Genomic DNA, 14,327 nt, shown 5'->3' on the forward strand with positions numbered 1-14,327 from the left:
TCAAAACTAATCATTCATTATATGATAGTTGCTGAACAATAATTTAATTTGAGGCTTTGTTCTGGTGATCTATGTCTCTGGGATCACCCATTCTTCCTATCCATTATATGGATAGGTGGCCATATAATGGCCAGGTGGCCCTCTTTGAGTCACAGCTCAAGCCCTACTTTGGTATTTCTGAGGTTACCTCAGATCTCTCACATATATGCATACTACATTTTCTTAATAGCAACTTGTGTAACTGACTTCTTAGTTGTATATTCAGTGCTATCTAAATGAAAAAGTGATAATCTCACTGAGAAAATAATATGAGGAGGAATAGAATCTATAAAAATGAGCAAGTGGCCAATAATAATTTAGGAAACACTTTTTCCTCTCTCTAATTTTTAATGTAATACAACTTCAATAAGACCAGGGAAAGGAAGCAAAAAATTAGATCTGTATATCATAAAACCTTTGTTTTAAATCCACTTTCTAGGAAGTAGTCTTGAGTGTAGACTTATTTTTTAAAATAAGACTTTAAAATTTTATTTTTGTTCAGGATGATGACTGAGTTTAAGGAAGCTAAAATAATATGTGACTTCCTGTTGCATGTGGTACCTGTAATTATGTTAGCACGTGTGCTGTAATTTTTTTTTTCTTTTTAGTAAAGGAGAAGTAGGTATAAAACTCTGATCAAATGATGAAAACATTTTCTGAGATTTCCATGATACTTAGCATCAGATACCCAGCTCTACTTTGTTTTTGGAGGACTGCAGGAGGTGGTCAATTGAGCATGTTAAGTGACCTACCTTGCTGTAACCAAAGCATGTCAAAACTTCTCTCCAGGAGAAGCATGTTTTCTCTATTTGCTACATTAAAGGAAGCCCCATAGCAGTCCTAGTTCTGGCCTGATACTTTTTAATAGTCTTAGGTCAGACACAAAGACAAAGAGATTTGACCCAGCAGTGTGAAGATGTCAAATGGGGAATTATCGTGTTGAACAGAGATAGAGAAGAAAGTAAGGGTGTCTTTCCCCTAAAGCTCCCAAAGTTGGATTTAAATCTTGTGCCCTGTGAAGTATGTGCCTCTGGCTCACTGAAGCTGAAATTCAGTGAGTTGCAGGGCAGATCTTGACCATGTTTGTGTAAAAGATCATAGGTTATGCAGTAATCCATGAGTTAGTGGAGAAGAGATGGCAAAGAAGCATTGATTAGAGACTAAATGTGTTTCAAGTGGGAATGTTAACATTCCAAGGGGCAACATGCAGAGTCTCATGTAATCACAGCTTTCATTTACTTGTATTTTTCTTTCTAATAATTCCCCATGTGATTATTAAGTGTCTTCTGTGTGCCAGTTAGAATATAAAAGGCACGTTTCTTTGAAGATATCATTTTGTGGTTGAAATGGCAAGGATTATGTTCAGTAAATTAATGGGGAAATATAAAAAATTAGATATCAAGTATAGGTAATGATGTAAAGACTCAGAGAAAGAAAGAGGCTGCAGCCTTTGGGGATTTGATGTGTGTGTGTGTGTGTGTGTGTCTGGCTGTCTGTGTCTGTGTACCAGATATTGCAGTGGGTACAAGGATACTTACAGGCTCATGAATGCTCCGAAATTGTATCAATAACTTGGGGGCATATATACACATTTTATGGGCTTCCCAGGTAGCTAGAGGTAAAGAACTTGCCTGCCAATGCAGGAGACATAAGAGATGTGGGTTCAGTCCCTGGTTGGGAAGATCCCCTGGAGGAGGGCATAGAAACCCACTCCAGATTCTTGCTTGGAGGACAGAGGAGCCTAGCGGGCTACTGTCCATAGGGTCACAAAGAGTCGGATACAATTGAGGAGACTTAGAATGCAGGCACTCACACTTTTTCGAGACACATTTTTCTGTGAAAGATTATCCATAACTTCTTGATTCAAATTCTCAAAGTAATCTAGTAAAAACTGCTAAGAACTAACTACTGCTTTAGAGCCATCTGGTTTTATAAAAAGTTTTAAATAAACTACTGGGAAGGAGAATATTTTAATTTGACAAATAAAGAGATACATTTTCCCATTTTTATTTCAAACACTATCTGATATTTCAGGAATCAATTACATAGGTGTAGATTAGAGTACTAAGTATAATTTATAACAGTTATAAGGATTAAATAAGGTGTTCAATAAATATAAGCTCCATTTCCAACCACCCATATTTGCCTTTTTTTGGAGAATAAGCCTGTAATACTTCTATGTGTGTCTCTGTCATTTGGGTCAGTGCCTCTTTGTAGATAGTCAAATCATGTTTGTTTGAATTTGGCTAACAGGTTGATCTGAAAAATGGAATAATTAATTATGTTACTTGTTTTTATGAGTCATCTTATGCTTAAATCCCTCCTGAGGCTAGTTTTGTCTATTTGGATTCTTTGGTCATTTAACCTGTTTCTGAGTAAGAGGTGGAGAAAAGTGGAAAAGGTAAACTGATATTTCAGTGGTTCAGTTCAGTTCAGTCACTCAGTCGTGGCTGACTCTTTGTGACCCCATGGACTGGAGCACACCAGGCCTCCCTGTCCATCACCAACTCCAGGAGTTTACTCAAACTCCTGTCCATTGAGTCAGTGATGCCATCCAACCATCTCATACTCTGTCGACCCCTTCTCCTCCTGCCTTCAATCTTTCACATCATCACTGTCTTTCCAGTGAGTCAGTTCTTTGCATCAGGTGGTCAAAGTATTGGAGTTTCAGCTTCAGCATCAGTCCTTCCAATGAATATTCCGGACTGATTTCCCTCAGGGTTGACCGGCTTGATCCCCTTGCAGTTCAAGGGACTCTTAAGAGTCTTCTCCAACACCACAGATCAAAAGCATTAATTCTTCAGTGCTCAGCTTTCTCTATAGTTCAACTCTCACATCCACACATGACTACTGGAAAAACCATAGTTTTGACTAGATGGACCTTTGTTAGCAAAGTAATGTTTCTGCTTTTTAATATGCTGTTTAGGTTTGTCATAGCTTCTCTTCCAAGAAGCAAGCGTCTTTTAATTTCATGGCTGAAGTCACCATCAGTAGTGATTTTGGAGCCCAAGAAAATAAAGTCTGTCAGTCACTGTTTCCATAGTTTCCCCATCTAGTTGCCATGAAGTGCTGGGGCCCATCTAGTTGCCATGAAGTGATGGGGCCGGATGCCATGATTTATTATACCAATTTATTGTACGAAATAAATTCTCACACAGCTAAGAAAGTTCTAGGAGCCACAACAGATTTCCCAACCTGGGGATCTGGCAAAGGGACTGAGAACTCCCAGGGAATTTGACTTTGGAGACCAGTGGGTTTTAATTACAGAATTTACATAGGATTGGGAAACACACTCTTGGAGGGCAGAAACAAAACCTTGTGTGCACCAGGACCCAGGAGAAAGGAGCAGTGACCCCACAAGAGACTGACCCAGACTTGCCTGAGAGTGTCCAGGAGTCTCTGGCAGAGGTATGGGTTGTCAGTGGCCTGCTGCAGGGCCTGGGGCACTGAGTGTGGCAGTGTGTGCACAGGCCCTTTTGAAGGAGGTTGCCATTATCTTCATTACTTCCACCATAGTTTGGTCTCAGGTCAAACAAAAAGGAGGGAACACAGTCCTGCAAATCAACAGAAAATTGGATTAAAGATTTACTGATCATGGCCCCGCTCATCATAACAAGACCGTTTCCCCCACAGTCAGTCTCTCCCATCAGGAAGCCTCCATAAGCCTCTTATCCTTATCCATCAGAGGGCAGACTGAAGGAAAACCACATTCACAGAAAACTAATCAAACTGGTCACGTGGACCACAGCCTTGTCTAACTCAATGAAACTATGAGCCATGCCATGTAGGGCCACCCAAGACGAATGGGTCATGGTGGAGAGTTCTGACAAAACGTGGTCCACTGGAGAAGGGAATGGCAATTTACTTCAGTATTCTTACCTTGAGATCCCCATGAACAGTATGAAAAGGCAAAAAGATATTGCAATGGTAGGCAGAAATATTGTTTCACTGCCTAGAGTTCTCTTATTTATCCTTTCTCCATGCCAATACTATTCAACAAGTGAATAGTTTAAAATGAAATCAAAGGCATCTTGAAAAGGAATACTAAGTCATTTTTATAGTCTGTAGAGTATGTTTGTGGGAGTTGGAAAGCCATTCTGCCCACATTAATTAATTCCTTCCTCTACACCTTCTCCCTGGTGGCTCAGATGGTAAAGCATCTGCCTGCAATGCGGGAGACCTGGGTTCCATCCCTGGGTCAGAAAGATCCCCTGGAGAAGGAAACGACAACCCACTCCAGTACTCTTGCCTGGAAAACCCCATGGATGGAGAAGCCTGGTAGGCTACAATTCATGGGGTAGCAAAGAGTCGAATACTACTGAGCGACTTCATTTTCTTTCTTTTTTCTTTCTTTTCTACACCTTCTGCCATATTTGGTCAACTTATCCAAGCCAGTGCCTAGCGTATAGTTTCTCAAGTTTATTGGTCTGGAGGATTTTGTGGCAGTAAAACAAAACAAAAGAATAGGTTGTTTTTAACACTGCTGCTACTGCTAAGTCACTTCAGTCGTGTCCGACTGTGCGATCCCATAGACGGCAGCCCACCAGGCTGGGATTCTCCAGGCAAGAACACTGGAGTGGGTTGCCATTTCCTTCTCCAATGCAGGAAAGTGAAAAGTGAAAGTGAAGTCGCTCAGTCGTGTCTGACTCAGCTGGTTTTATTTATCTTTAATGTGGGAGATTTGAGCTAGCCACAAATGGGTGAAGGAAGCATATAGCAACAAGAGTCGAGTGAACGTTGCCTGAAGATATAGGACAAAGTCTCCTGAAAATTAGACAAAAAGATGTGCTAAACTTATGAGACATGCCTCACATCCCAAACTCATACTTTTGTCATCATTTTAAGTATTCTGAACTTCCAGGAAATTATGGTCGAATTTTTTACATGAGAACTAGTCTCAAGTTTTATGTGCTTTAAATTAGGGAGAAGCAAAACAACAACAGAAAACAGTGCCCTGTTATCTTTGGAAGCTTCATTGAGTTTACCTAATATCATGATAAGTACCTAGATAGTTTTATGCCATTTATGTAATTCTACATCTCAATCATTAATAAGAACCACATAGCAATGGGGGGCTATGAAAATTAGTTTTGCAGTAAGATAGAAAATGTAGGCATTTGAATTATCAATATTTAATATAGGGTATTGGATAAATGTCCTCTTGGGGAGTATTAAATAAAAAGAATTAGCAACACAGAGGTTAACAATAATAAACAGTTGGGTTAAATGGCTGTACAGTTGTCTCCAAAATTGGTCAAAGCATCCACACTAGTTAGTATTAGAAATTAGACTTATCACTTTTTTTCTTTTTTAAAAGAGAATATACAGTGCATTAAAATTTTTTTTAATGAATTTATTTATTGGCTGTGCTAGGTCTTCATTGCAGTGAGCAGGGGCTACTCTTTAGTTATGATGGCTTCTCACTGTGGTGGCTTCTCTTGTCGCAGAGCATGGGCTCTAGGGCAGTCAGGCTTCAGTAGTTATGGCACATGGACTCAGTAGTTGCAACTCCCAGGTTCTAGTCACAGTAGTGGCACGCGGGCTTAGTTGCTCTGCGGCATGTGGGATCTTCCCGTGTCTCCTGCATTGGCAGGTGGATTCTTTAACATTGTGAGCCCCAGGGAAGCCCCGGCTTGTCACTCTTAATTGTAGACATAGACTCAATGCTTATTCACAATTTTTTGAGTATATGAATGAACAAATATAAATAAAAAATTCCTAAAATTTCCACTAGTAGAATGGAATTATCTTGCTTCTAGTCATAAAGAGGAAGAACTATGACTGTGTACAGCCAATATGAAAAAAGATTTAGCAGAAAGGAATACAGTGAGCTATGAAGATGAGGGTGTGGTGGCAGTGAAAAGATTTTTATTTTGTTTTTGTGAGTGATTCATTTATTAATAGAGCCTTGTTTCATGTGATGAGTGTTGATAAATAGCTTCATTCCAAAAAGAAAAAAGTAATTTTTAATGGATCTATTGAATCTCTATATTTCAAGCAATTTTTAAAATAAATTATATCTATTTCATATAAGAATAAATAAGCCTGTGTATGAATAATATATGGTCCCATGCAGGGACTGTATCTTGGGGATGAATCTTGGGGATGAATTAAGCAAATGAAAGAATAGGATTGGAATATAATGAAATCAGAGAGAGAAAAAAAGAAAGCTCTTGAACATATTGAATGCAATGGTAGGCATGTAGATTTTTGAAGTAGGTGAGTTCATGTTCTGCTCACTAAACCTTGGTTTAAAATGAAAAATATTATTGCCTAATTCATAGAATTTTTAATATTTAATAATGTAATGTATGTAAAGTACCTTGTACAGACTTGAGCATGTAAAGATGCTCAGTAAGTGCCAGTGCTTACCCATATTGCCTTCATAGTGTGAAATAACTTGCTTTTTATAAGTGGATTTTATGGCTCAGTGGTTTAGCCGGTTCATATATTTTCTCTGATTCATTGGAAAATGCCAGCTGGAAGGATCTGGTCTCAGGTTGGGACAGATGAAGTTGACTATTTACTTTTCCTCTCGTGTGGAAATCTATGCCATCACAAGTCATTATTAGGAAAATATAGAAATAAGATTGCTGATATAGGCTGTTTCTAAAATCATTAAAATATATCTTTTATTTTTGCAAATTAAAATCTTTTTTTTGGTTTGCTTTCTTTGTATTATTATTTTAGCTTTAAGCAAGTAAAAGAGGCAGGTATACTTTAATAGAGATTTTAATGACATGGATGATGTCTGTAAAGCTAATGTGCTTGCTTGAACCTTCTTTTTTTCCTGTTGTATCAAGGGATAAGCACTTTTACTATTTATGAAGTTCAGTCTTACTTACTATAAAAGCTAGATTTTCCATCTTGTTGAAGACACCTCACTTCTTTCCTATGTAGAGAGAGTCTAATAGAGTGACCTCACAGTTCAGCACAAGAGATCTTACTTCACAATTAATAAAAAACAAAATGTCCCTCTTCAAACTGAGCAGAAGTTACCTTATTCCATAGTTTATTTTTGCATATTCTATCTTATGTATTTCTGGTAACATGATTATCAATATTATCACAGAGCAGAAAATTAAATTACAGTACAGAATTAAAGGCATTTAGATCTATATATGAGTTTTTGTGGGGTGTTTTTAATTTATTTTGTTTTGTTTTCATTTTGTCTTTTAAACAAATTTTAATTGTTATTTAAAAAAACACACACAATTTGCCACCTTAACCATTGTCAAGTGTACAGTACAGTCGTGTTAAGTATCACAGTGTTTGTCAGCAGCTTTCTGTAACTTTTCATCTTGCGAAACTGAAATTCTCTACTCATTAAACAACATCTCCCCATTTCTTCTTCCTGCAGTCCCTAGTAGCCACCATTCTACTTTATGTTTCTATGAATCTGACAACCTTAAATATAGATGAGTGGAATCACATGGTATTTGTCTTAAAAAAAAACAAAACAAAACTGGTAGGCCCAAATTTTTAAAGTTGAAAGGAAAAACTTCAAAACACTTTGCTTAACAACTCACATGTAATTGTTTGATGACTATATCAATGCATAGTACTGGGCAATAGCTATTTTCATCCCAATTTTAAGATATTTTAAAATATGCTTACATTTGTATCAAACTATTTATATTTCTAGGTTTAATATATGATGCTAAGAAAGTATGGGTTTCTAACATTATATAGTTTTGTGTAAATGGTTGTTAAGTATACAAAACATCTATTTATAAAAAATTGTTTCTTTATAATTTTAAAATAATTTTTCCACTTAAAGATGCCTTTACACTGAAATCTATTGGCACTAATTATCAGGGTTTACTGATAAAATGAAAATATATAAATTTCTTTATAATAGAATAAATAGAGCTACAAAAAATTGGGCTTCACAATTTTTTTTAAGATTAAGTGGTAATATATTTGAAATATATAGAGATAACAAATTGCTGTGTTGTGTAAGAGGGATAACATGTGCTTGGACAATTATACTTCAAAAACAACAAACAAGCAAACTCATTAAAAAAGGGAAATCAAATTTGAACTTCATATTATAAGATAAACAAATACTAGGAATATAGTGTACAACATGATTAATTAATACTGCTGTATGTTATACATAAAATTTAAGAGAGTAAATTCCAAGAGGTTTTGTGACAAGAAAAACTATTGTTTTTTTTTCTTTTATTTTATATATCTATGAGATGATAATCACTAAACTTACTGTGGTAATCATTACATGATGTATATAAATCAAATCTTTGTGCTGTATGCCTTAAATTTATACAGAGCTATATGTCTATTACATTTCAATAATAAAAAGAAAAAATAAAAATAATAAAAAGAAATTGTAAGATTTGAAAATCAATCATTTGAAGTTTATAATTCTCTATTATAACTCAGAGTCTAAATAAAAATAAAAATAAGAAAAATAAAAATAAGAAAAATAAATTATAAGATTTGAAAATCTATCATTTGAAGTTTATAATTCTCTATTATAACTCAGAGTCAGAGGACATACTTTGCAAAACAAAACAAAGCAAGGGGACTTCTCTGGTGGTCCAGTAGTTAAGACTCTGTGCTACCAGTGCAGGAGAGCACAGGTTCATTCCGTAGTTGGGAAACTAAGATCCCACGTGCCATGCAGCCAAGAAAAAAAAAAGAAGCAAAACATTAATTTTTCAGACATGTTCTGTAAATAAAATCACTAACGTTAAAGAAAACTCAAGTCAAATTATTTGTAAGTACTATTACCTAAACAGACATTTATGAAAATACCATTCTGTGAATTTCTAAAAGGCCAGGATTATGTCTAATTTGTGGTATAGACCAAAGCACCATATCTCCAGTTGTACTTCAAATGTATTTTCTTTTATAAGGATAGCCACTTACAGCAAAGGAGATCAGCTCCTATTTACCCAGCTATGTCTGTGCATAGAATACAGGCTCCTCTTAATAACAAAATTAAAGCATGTATTATATTACTAGTGGCACTCTATCAACTTTTTTTTTTAATTTTATTTTATTTTTAAACTTTACATAATTGTATTATCACCTTTATTTTTATTTTTGCAGAAAAGTATTCTGTGATGTCGCAGATTTGAAAACACAGTAAATCAAGGCACAGCTGTTTCATATTCAGTAACAGACAATAACACCGGGTCAACATTTTTTATAACCTCAAAAATATATAGGTAGAGTTTGATTATATGCAGATTTTTTATGTCTCTTACAGTATCATTGAAATTTGATAAAAATGACAAGAAAATTCAGACAAGGTTATGGCTCATTTGAAAACGTAACAGCTGTCTGGTCAGGAATTTACTTGTATAACCTGAAGAAAGTCTACTGGTGATGACAAATGGCTCCAAGGTCCTTTCCTCCCAGAGCAAATGAAGCAGAACCACCACCCAGGGAAGCCCCAACTGACAGTGATGGAAATGCTCACAGGCTGCCAAGGATAAAGCAACAGCTGAAGGAAATGTAATGGAAGAGCTCAAGAGAGGTGTGTGCCAGGGGCTAGAGAACTTTGCTGAAGGAACTAGCAGGATGGACTGAATGTAAGTAAAAGTCTCTAGCTAGTGTTCTGTTCAGATGGTATATTCACATGCATGAGGAGGAGCAACGGGATGATGATGATGCAGTCATGCATGTGGAGATAGGATGGAAATGAGCAACGTTTCAAGGTGCAAATCTTTTTAGCAGGAGCACCGAAGAATTGATGCTTTTGAACTGTGGTGTTGGAGAAGACTCTTGAGAGTCCCTTGGACTGCAAGGAGATCCAACCAGTCCATTCTGAAGGAGATCAGCCCTGGGTGTTCTTTGGAAGAAATGATGCTAAAGCTGAAACTCCAGTACTTTGGCCACCTCATGCGAAGAGTTGACTCATTGGAAAAGACTCTGATGCTGGGAGGGATGGACGTGAGTCTGAGTGAACTCCAGGAGTTGGTGATGGACAGGGAGGCCTGGCGTGCTGCGATTCATGGGGTCGCAAAGAGTTGGACACGACTGAGCGACTGATCTGAACTGAACTGATACAGAGAAGCAAATGATGAGCATGTAAAAATGGTTTGTAGGATTGGGACTGGAATTCATTACAGAGAAGGAGAACTGGTGTGAGACATCTTCCACTGAAGACTGGTGGTGGGGAAAAGGAAAATAAAAATAGTTTGCATAATGAAGGCAATGATTTTGGTTTGTTTGTTTATAGGTAGAGAGTTAATGGAAATGATGATTGACTGAGAGGGGGGACGAGGGTTTAAGGAGACAAATCAAAAGCAAAAATTTTAGAGAAAGTTTGGAGTACAACTGAGATTCTATCTTTTCCCGGGCATCATTGGCTAGATTAAGGCCCACCATCTGTGGGAAAAAGAGAAGGAAGTATTTGAGATGGTGGCAGTGGTGATGGGGAATGTCAATAGAGGAGATATATTTTAATTCACAGCTTTCCTCATAGATTGACTTCTTAAAGGAACTAAGAAAGGAGTGAGGGCTGAAAGTATCCATGGAGCTGCAGAGGTTAATCATATGTGTACGTACTAAAGGGCTTCCCACGTGGCTCACTTGTAAAGAATCCACCTGCCAATGCAGGAGACACAAGTTCAATCCCTGGGTTGGGAAGATCTCCTGGAGAAAGAAATGGCCACCCACTCCAGTATTCTTGCCTGGGAAATCCCTGGTGGGCTACTGTCCATGGGGTTGCAAGAGCTGGGCATGACTAAGCAACTGAACATGTTACACAGCATGCCCTGCACTAAAGAAGACTCCTCTTCTGAATGTCTAGTAACTACACAACAGCTTCCCTTATAATAGGTATTCAGCATTTTCTAATTTAAATCTCACAACGGCCTTTTGCAGGAAATAACAATATTCTCTCAAATTTATATTGAGGAAACCAAGTCTGAGGAAGGTTAAGTAAGTAGAAGGCAGTTATCCAGGTAGCAAGTGTCACAGTTGGGATCCAATCCAGGTTTGTCTGCCTGGGAATGCTCACTTTTAAATATATGTGACAGGATTAAAGCAGACTTTTCTGGCTTAATTTGATGTTCATGTGTGTGTTTGTGTCTCTGTGTGCATATGAGAGAGGGAGAGAGAGAGTATGGGAAAGGGATTCTTTATCATGTGTGAATTTTCTTCTCTGCTTAATTAAAAGCTCCTTGTGTATAGGGACCCTGACCTCATTTGTATTAAGTGGATCATCTTTATTTCTAAACTTCAAGCTCTTTCTAAATTTTGTTCTTTACAAGAGGTATACTAGGCATTTATTTTCACAAAATATTAATCGAGAAGGCATTTTTTATTCTAAGTAATAAAGAAGTACACCCTCCACCTTGGATTTCAGAGTAAGCTGGAGATAGCGCATACCTGCATATGGACTGTCTGTATGCTTTTCATGTTGTCATTGGGTTTAGAGGGCATTTTATGACCTTGAGTGGCACTTAGGTTAGATTTTGAGTATGGAAAGAACCACAGGGGTATCTGTTTTCCAATACCCATGTCATTATATAAGTTAAATGCTACCAAGAAAATAAGAGTCCATTTTGCTTTACTTAGAGCCTATTTAGAATTTGTCAAATGCTCCATACATAAATAACCTGGAGAAGTTAGTCACAAAGGACTTTCAGGTACTTTAAAAAATTACTCTCCCTCCATGCTACCCTAACTCTTTCATATCTCTATTGAAATGTTCTTAGGGATCTCATGTCCCAGACCAGCGTCAAAGTCAAAATCCCATTTTGCAAGGGATATAAATCTCTGAATTTGAAATAGCTCTTGAAAATGTTTGGAGTTTTAATTTCATACTTGCCTAATTTTAATGTGGGTCAAGAAAATGGAATGGCAAATGCAACTGGTAGTTGGAATAATGGGAAAACATCTACCAAGGAGCCAAAAAAAAAAAAAAAAAAAAGAGGGAGAGAGAGAGATAGCATTAATAATGTATTTTGAACCCCTATGTGAAGAAGAGAAATAATTTGTTTTAACTAATAAAACTACTTTATTTTGAGGTTAATTGCCATGTTATTAACTGAAACTCATGACTGTTACTAATTACATATTTTCAACCCACCTCTTATTTACCTGCCACTGCTTTACTTTATCAGAATTTGCTGCTCTGAATTTAATGGCCCACTACTTCTTTCTTTCCTCTTCAAGGTTCTTTGTACTTTTGTCTTAACAGTGGAATCACTGGCAAGGCTTGCCCTCATTTGTACTTTATCCTTTCTGTTCTTTTTACAGTCTCCTTCCCCTCTCCCATTGAAACCTCTTAAGGACTTTGAAGCTAATTTATAGTGATACTTTCACTGCTCTACTTATTAAGGAGTAATAGGTGATGATAAGTGTACTCTACAACAGTGTGAGCCTGTTGAAATCAGTGCTCTCTTATTAGCTGTTTATTCTCAATTTAATAAAGTTGATTGACTTATAAAATTTGTTTGGTGGGTAAAATGTTTTCCAACCAAGTTAACTGCTTAATTATTTCACTGTAATTTGCATGTACAATTCTTGCTGTGGATTTCAAGGTGATCTTGCTTTTTAGTGAGAGATGGTTGATCGAATCATACAGGTTTATGCCTACAAGATAGTCAGTTCAATTCAGTCACTCAGTCATGGCCGACTCTTGTGACCCCATGGACTGCAGCACGACAGGCTTCCATGTCCATCACCAATTTCCAGAGCTTGCTCAAACTCATGTCTGTGGAGTCATTGATGCCATCGAACCATCTCATCCTCTGTCGTCCCCTTCTCCTCCTGCCTTCAATCTTTCCCAGCATCAAGGTCTTTTCCAGTGAGTCAGTTCTTTGCATCAGGTGGCCAAAGTATTGGAGTTTCAGCTTCAGCATCAGTCCTTCCAATGAATATTCAGGACTCATTTCCTTTAGGATGGACTGATTGGATTTCCTTGCAGTTCAAGGGACTCTCAAGAGTCTTCTCCAACACTACATTTCAAAAGCATCAATTTTTCAGTGCTCAGCTTTCTTTATGGTCCAACTTTCACATCCATACATGACTACTGGAAAAACCATAGCTTTGACTAAATGGACCTTTGTTGGCAAAGTAATGTCTCTGCTTTTTAATATGATGTCTAGATTTGTCATAGCTTTTCTTCCTAGGAACTTTTCTTCCAAGGAGGTACTACAAGATAGTATCAAGACCCTATAGAATTTTGTTGTTAACAAATTTAAATTCACTAGGATAATAACTACCAATCAATCCTTATAAGGGGAGAACATGGAAGTTTATTGATTCCATGATTACTCAGAACAGCACATTGCTTCTCTGTCTTCTACTCAGGAGAGACATTGTTGCTTATTGGAATTCTCTCTCTACAATGAGACTATGGGGCCATTCTCCCTTCCACTTCTTGGGTACAGAGGCTGGTTATGAAGATTAGACCCATTGGAGGGTCCACCATGTGTGTCAGTGACAATCAACAGGGCTATCATGCTCATTCTCTCTGAAAACCCTTCCCCAATTCACTGTTTCAGGAAATTCAACTAAGGAAGAGCTGTGTTGATAATGATTACTCTCACTATATCCACATTAACATTCTGTGCACACCAGTCTCTTAAGAATATGAACTAAATACTGAAGAGTGATTCCTTAATCTCATAGTGCCTCAAATAACCACTCCTAAATCTCTAAGCCTACAATATCTGTATATCAAAATAATAATTTCTCCTAAAATGTCAGTCTACTAAGTTTGCAAGTAATTTCAGGTCTTCCTGAGAATATTTTTGTTGACTTCTTCTTGCACTAACATGAAAGCAATAAAGCCAGATTTCCTGTTTCTCTTTTTTCAGGAAGCTAGCCTATGTCTTCAGAGAAGCCAGTGAGTATAATTGTTCAAGGTGACATTTTCTTGTCTACCATTTCACCCTAATTCCTAGCATGGGTTCTATGTAAATAATTGGATCCCCTTTCTTTCTGAGTTGGAAGAACTTATATCTTTGCTTGTGCTTTTTGTCATTTTGTAGTACCTCTTATAGCTTCTTCACTTTCCTCCTGAGTTTCTGGACTTCTTTGTGTTTTCCTGTTGTCCTTATCTTACAGATTTTCTCTGCAAAGTATTTGGTGATTGGGCATTCAGGGAACCATTTAAAACCAACATTTACTTTTGGGTGTAACTTTGGTTCATTAGCTAATCAATGTAGTTACCTAGGGTAAAGTCTATGTCATTTCTGCTTTTGGCCCAATGAGTAAGTTTCAATTTTCAGAAAAGGTTAATTTCAGAAGATGTAAGAGCCATAGCATTAGCTTGTTTGACACTTTGTGTGCTAAGTTACTTC

This window comes from Bos grunniens, chromosome 4 (assembly GCF_055505025.1).
Source record: "Bos grunniens cultivar Pamir isolate PY7600 chromosome 4, Bosgru_T2T1.0, whole genome shotgun sequence".
In the NCBI taxonomy this organism is placed as follows: Eukaryota; Metazoa; Chordata; class Mammalia; order Artiodactyla; family Bovidae; genus Bos; species Bos grunniens.